Source organism: Drosophila subpulchrella, unplaced genomic scaffold (genome assembly GCF_014743375.2).
Source record: "Drosophila subpulchrella strain 33 F10 #4 breed RU33 unplaced genomic scaffold, RU_Dsub_v1.1 Primary Assembly Seq387, whole genome shotgun sequence".
NCBI classification, from domain to species: domain Eukaryota; kingdom Metazoa; phylum Arthropoda; class Insecta; order Diptera; family Drosophilidae; genus Drosophila; species Drosophila subpulchrella.
Window position 1 is genome coordinate 100001 of NW_023665608.1, and position 7500 is coordinate 107500.

At 34.7% G+C, this 7500-nt stretch overlaps 1 non-coding gene across 1 annotated transcript in view; it reads left to right on the forward strand.

The window, feature by feature from the left end:
• Nucleotides 1–3664, forward strand: part of LOC119561945 — a 3971-nt gene extending 307 nt beyond the window's left edge. The window contains exon 1 of the ribosomal RNA XR_005221552.1: nucleotides 1–3664. This exon is cut by the window's left edge and continues 307 nt beyond it. This is a non-coding gene — a ribosomal RNA (large subunit ribosomal RNA).
• The last annotated feature ends 3836 nt before the right edge of the window (nucleotides 3665–7500 follow it).

Consider the following 7500-nt stretch of genomic DNA (forward strand, 5'->3'; position numbering starts at 1 on the left):
GTGGGTGGTAAACTCCATCTAAAACTAAATATAACCATGAGACCGATAGTAAACAAGTACCGTGAGGGAAAGTTGAAAAGAACTCTGAATAGAGAGTTAAACAGTACGTGAAACTGCTTAGAGGTTAAGCCCGATGAACCTGAATATCCGTTATGGAAAATTCATCATTAAAATTGTAATATTTAAACAATATTATGATAATAGTGTGCATTTTTTCCATATAAGGACATTGTAATCTATTAGCATACAAAATTTATCATAAAATATAACTTATAGTTTATTCAAATTAATTTGCTTGCATTTTAACACAGAATAAATGTTATTAATTTGATAAAGTGCTGATAGATTTATATGAATACAGTGCGTTAATTTTTCGGAATTATATAATGGCATAATTATCATTGATTTTTGTGTTTATTATATGCACTTGTATGATTAACAATGCGAAAGATTCAGGATACCTTCGGGACCCGTCTTGAAACACGGACCAAGGAGTCTAACATATGTGCAAGTTATTGGGATATAAACCTAATAGCGTAATTAACTTGACTAATAATGGGATTAGTTTTTTAACTATTTATAGCTAATTAACACAATCCCGGGGCGTTCTATATAGTTATGTATAATGATATTTATATTATTTATGCCTCTAACTGGAACGTACCTTGAGCATATATGCTGTGACCCGAAAGATGGTGAACTATACTTGATCAGGTTGAAGTCAGGGGAAACCCTGATGGAAGACCGAAACAGTTCTGACGTGCAAATCGATTGTCAGAATTGAGTATAGGGGCGAAAGACCAATCGAACCATCTAGTAGCTGGTTCCTTCCGAAGTTTCCCTCAGGATAGCTGGTGCATTTTAATGTTATATAAAATAATCTTATCTGGTAAAGCGAATGATTAGAGGCCTTAGGGTCGAAACGATCTTAACCTATTCTCAAACTTTAAATGGGTAAGAACCTTAACTTTCTTGATATGAAGTTCAAGGTTATGATATAATGTGCCCAGTGGGCCACTTTTGGTAAGCAGAACTGGCGCTGTGGGATGAACCAAACGTAATGTTACGGTGCCCAAATTAACAACTCATGCAGATACCATGAAAGGCGTTGGTTGCTTAAAACAGCAGGACGGTGATCATGGAAGTCGAAATCCGCTAAGGAGTGTGTAACAACTCACCTGCCGAAGCAACTAGCCCTTAAAATGGATGGCGCTTAAGTTGTATACCTATACATTACCGCTAAAGTAGATGATTTATATTACTTGTGATATAAATTTTGAAACTTTAGTGAGTAGGAAGGTACAATGGTATGCGTAGAAGTGTTTGGCGTAAGCCTGCATGGAGCTGCCATTGGTACAGATCTTGGTGGTAGTAGCAAATAATCGAATGAGACCTTGGAGGACTGAAGTGGAGAAGGGTTTCGTGTGAACAGTGGTTGATCACGAGTTAGTCGGTCCTAAGTTCAAGGCGAAAGCCGAAAATTTTCAAGTAAAACACAAATGCCATACAAATATAATTATATTATATAAATCAAGCTAATTAATATACTTGAATAATTTTGAACGAAAGGGAATACGGTTCCAATTCCGTAACCTGTTGAGTATCCGTTTGTTATTAAATATGGGCCTCGTGCTCATCCTGGCAACAGGAACGACCATAAAGAAGCCGTCGAGAGATATCGGAAGAGTTTTCTTTTCTGTTTTATAGCCGTACTACCATGGAAGTCTTTCGCAGAGAGATATGGTAGATGGGCTAGAAGAGCATGACATATACTGTTGTGTCGATATTTTCTCCTCGGACCTTGAAAATTTATGGTGGGGACACGCAAACTTCTCAACAGGCCGTACCAATATCCGCAGCTGGTCTCCAAGGTGAAGAGTCTCTAGTCGATAGAATAATGTAGGTAAGGGAAGTCGGCAAATTAGATCCGTAACTTCGGGATAAGGATTGGCTCTGAAGATTGAGATAGTCGGGCTTGATTGGGAAACAATAACATGGTTTATGTGCTCGTTCTGGGTAAATAGAGTGTCTGGCATTTATGTTGGTCACTTGTTCCCCGGATAGTTTAGTTACGTAGCCAATTGTGGAACTTTCTTGCTAAAATTTTTAAGAATACTAATTGGGTTAAACCAATTAGTTCTTATTAATTATAACGATTATCAATTAACAATCAATTCAGAACTGGCACGGACTTGGGGAATCCGACTGTCTAATTAAAACAAAGCATTGTGATGGCCCTAGCGGGTGTTGACACAATGTGATTTCTGCCCAGTGCTCTGAATGTCAAAGTGAAGAAATTCAAGTAAGCGCGGGTCAACGGCGGGAGTAACTATGACTCTCTTAAGGTAGCCAAATGCCTCGTCATCTAATTAGTGACGCGCATGAATGGATTAACGAGATTCCTACTGTCCCTATCTACTATCTAGCGAAACCACAGCCAAGGGAACGGGCTTGGAATAATTAGCGGGGAAAGAAGACCCTTTTGAGCTTGACTCTAATCTGGCAGTGTAAGGAGACATAAGAGGTGTAGAATAAGTGGGAGATATTAGACTTCGGTTTGGTATCGCCAATGAAATACCACTACTCTTATTGTTTCCTTACTTACTTGATTAAATGGAACGTGTATCATTTCCTAGCCATTATACGGATATATTTATTATATCTTATGGTATTGGGTTTTGATGCAAGCTTCTTGATCAAAGTATCACGAGTTTGTTATATAATCGCAAACAAATTCTTTAATAAAACGGTGCATTTATGTATTTTTGATTTGAAAATTTGGTATAACTCCAATTACTCAGGTATGATCCAATTCAAGGACATTGCCAGGTAGGGAGTTTGACTGGGGCGGTACATCTCTCAAATAATAACGGAGGTGTCCCAAGGCCAGCTCAGTGCGGACAGAAACCACACATAGAGCAAAAGGGCAAATGCTGACTTGATCTCGGTGTTCAGTACACACAGGGACAGCAAAAGCTCGGCCTATCGATCCTTTTGGTTTAAAGAGTTTTTAACAAGAGGTGTCAGAAAAGTTACCATAGGGATAACTGGCTTGTGGCGGCCAAGCGTTCATAGCGACGTCGCTTTTTGATCCTTCGATGTCGGCTCTTCCTATCATTGTGAAGCAAAATTCACCAAGCGTTGGATTGTTCACCCATGCAAGGGAACGTGAGCTGGGTTTAGACCGTCGTGAGACAGGTTAGTTTTACCCTACTAATGACAAAACGTTGTTGCGACAGCATTCCTGCGTAGTACGAGAGGAACCGCAGGTACGGACCAATGGCACAATACTTGTTCGAGCGAACAGTGGTATGACGCTACGTCCGTTGGATTATGCCTGAACGCCTCTAAGGTCGTATCCGTGCTGGACTGCAATGATAAATAAGGGGCAATTTGCATTGTATGGCTTCTAAACCATTTAAAGTTTATAATTTACTTTATAAACGACAATGGATGTGATGCCAATGTAATTTGTAACATAGTAAATTGGGAGGATCTTTGATCACCTGATGCCGCGCTAGTTACATATAAAAGCATTATTTAATACAATGACAAAGCCTAGAATCAATTGTAAACGACTTTTGTAACAGGCAAGGTGTTGTAAGTGGTTGAGCAGCTGCCATACTGCGATCCACTGAAGCTTATCCTTTGCTTGATGATTCGATAATAAAGATGTTGCAAGCGGGCATAATCATTATGCTTGCTTGCAGCATCGCACGCCACTTTGTTTGTGGTGTGTAAGGTAGGGAAGAAGAAATATAAAAGACCTAAATTGGAAACATCAATATATAAGTAAATATTGAACAAACAAAATGTATCGTCATCTTATTAGTGACGCGATGATAAAGTGGCAAACATATTCCATGTATAAATATTCCTATGGTATTAAAATTCAAGTAAAGAGGACATATATAAAAGTTTGTATATATGGTTCATTCAATGGTAGCAGCGGTTGGTTGGTTGGTGTCTGCTCCTCTTATTGTTCAAAACTTATGTTATGGTAGCAAGTCTATATCGTCATATTATTAGTGACGCGAAAAAGTAGTGGCAAAACATATTCCATGTATAAATAAATATTCCTATGGTATTGAAATTCAAGTAAAGAGGCCATTCAAGTAAAGAGGACTTATATAAATATAAGTATATATAATGGTAGCAGCGCGGTTGGTTGGTTGGTGTGTCTGCTCCTCTTATTGTTCAAAACTTATGTTATGGTAGCAAGACTGTATCGTCATATTATTAGTGACGCGAAAAAGTAGTGGCAAAACATATTCCATGTATAAATATTCCTATGGTATTGAAATTCAACTAAAGAGGACATATAAAATTACTATCAATGGTAGCAGTGGTTGGTTGGTTGGTGGTTGGTTGGCGGCTGCTCCTATTATTGTTCAAGACTTATGTTATGGTAGCAAGTCTGTATCGTCATATTAATTATTAGTGACGCGAAAAAGTAGTGGAAATCATATTCCATGTATAAATAGATTCCTATGGTAATGAAATTTTCAAGTAAAGAGAGGACCATTCAAGTAAGAGGACATATAAAAAGTAAGTATATGTTCCTCCAATGGTAGCAGTGGTTGGTTGGTTGGCGGCTGATCCTCTTATTGTTCAAAACTTATTTTATCAATATGAGTTTGGCAATACAATAAAGAAGACCAATCTAATCCATATAAAACTAAATGTATTATATGGATATGCTTAGGAAACCCATATATTCATAAAAAAAAATTATGTATAGAAAATTATACATATATCTTTTATATAAATGAATCGTATGGATATCGCCTTATGGTAGGTATAATAACTTTTTAAGGCATAATAATGTATAATATAGAAAATATACATTGAAATATAAATGCATTTTTATAGATATGGCGGCATATAAGTGCCATATACACAAGAATAAATAATAGAATTTACCAATATATAATTAAAATGAGATATATAAACCTAGTGAGGGGCTGCACTAGTATATGAATCGTATGGATATGGCTTATAGGTATAATACCTATAAGGCATAATAATGTATAATATAATAAATATAAATTAAGATATGAATGAATTATATAAATATGGCATAGAAATGCCATATACATACATAAGAATAAATGGTAGAATTTACCCATATATCACTGAAACACGATATATAAACCTAATGATAGCTGGCACTAGTACTGTAAACATGCACGCAATAGTGCGTGGGGTAAAAAACTACTATAGGGAGGTGGTCGTTGGCGGGCCCCTCCTCGTATTGGTCAAAACTTATGTTATGCATATGAATTTGTCAATACTATATAGAACGCCAAGCATATCCATATAAACTATGGATATGCATAGAAATCCATACAAAAGTAAAAAAAAATTATGTATAGAAAAATATACATATATTTATATAAGTGAATCGTATGGATATGGCTTATAGGTATAATACCTATAAGGCATAATAATGTATAACAAGTAAATATACATTGAAATGTGAATGCATTGTATGGATATGGCATATAAATGCCATATATATAGAAATAAATTGTATATCAATGATATAACAATTATAAACCTAGTGAGGGGCGGCACTAGTGAATGAATCGTATGGATATGGCTTATAGGTATAATACCTATAAGGCATAATAATGTATAATATAATAAATATACATTAAGATATGAATGGATTGTATAAATATGGCATAGAAATGCCATATACATAAGAATAAATGGTAGAATTTACCCATATATCACTGAAACACGATATATAAACCTAGTGATAGCTGGCACTAGTACTGTAAACAGGCACGCAATAGTGCGTGGGGTAAAAAACTACTATAGGGAGGTGGTCGTTGGCGGGCCCCTCCTCGTATTGGTCAAAACTTATGTTATGCATATGAATTTGTCAATACTATATAGAACGCCAAGCATATCCATATAAACTATGGATATGCATAGAAAACCATACAAAAGTAAAAAAAAATTATGTATAGAAAAATATACATATATTTATATAAGTGAATCGTATGGATATGGCTTATAGGTATAATACCTATAAGGCATAATAATGTATAACAAGTAAATATACATTGAAATGTGAATGCATTGTATGGATATGGCATATAAATGCCATATATATAGAAATAAATTGTATATCAATGATATAACAATTATAAACCTAGTGAGGGGCGGCACTAGTGAATGAATCGTATGGATATGGCTTATAGGTATAATACCTATAAGGCATAATAATGTATAATATAATAAATATACATTAAGATATGAATGGATTGTATAAATATGGCATAGAAATGCCATATACATAAGAATAAATGGTAGAATTTACCCATATATCACTGAAACACGATATATAAACCTAGTGATAGCTGGCACTAGTACTGTAAACAGGCACGCAATAGTGCGTGGGGTAAAAAACTACTATAGGGAGGTGGTCGTTGGCGGGCCCCTCCTCGTATTGGTCAAAACTTATGTTATGCATATGAATTTGTCAATACTATATAGAACGCCAAGCATATCCATATAAACTATGGATATGCATAGAAATCCATACAAAAGTAAAAAAAAATTATGTATAGAAAAATATACATATATTTATATAAGTGAATCGTATGGATATGGCTTATAGGTATAATACCTATAAGGCATAATAATGTATAACAAGTAAATATACATTGAAATGTGAATGCATTGTATGGATATGGCATATAAATGCCATATATATAGAAATAAATTGTATATCAATGATATAACAATTATAAACCTAGTGAGGGGCGGCACTAGTGAATGAATCGTATGGATATGGCTTATAGGTATAATACCTATAAGGCATAATAATGTATAATATAATAAATATACATTAAGATATGAATGGATTGTATAAATATGGCATAGAAATGCCATATACATAAGAATAAATGGTAGAATTTACCCATATATCACTGAAACACGATATATAAACCTAGTGATAGCTGGCACTAGTACTGTAAACAGGCACGCAATAGTGCGTGGGGTAAAAAACTACTATAGGGAGGTGGTCGTTGGCGGGCCCCTCCTCGTATTGGTCAAAACTTATGTTATGCATATGAATTTGTCAATACTATATAGAACGCCAAGCATATCCATATAAACTATGGATATGCATAGAAAACCATACAAAAGTAAAAAAAAATTATGTATAGAAAAATATACATATATTTATATAAGTGAATCGTATGGATATGGCTTATAGGTATAATACCTATAAGGCATAATAATGTATAACAAGTAAATATACATTGAAATGTGAATGCATTGTATGGATATGGCATATAAATGCCATATATATAGAAATAAATTGTATATCAATGATATAACAATTATAAACCTAGTGAGGGGCGGCACTAGTGAATGAATCGTATGGATATGGCTTATAGGTATAATACCTATAAGGCATAATAATGTATAATATAATAAATATACATTAAGATATGAATGGATTGTATAAATATGGCATAG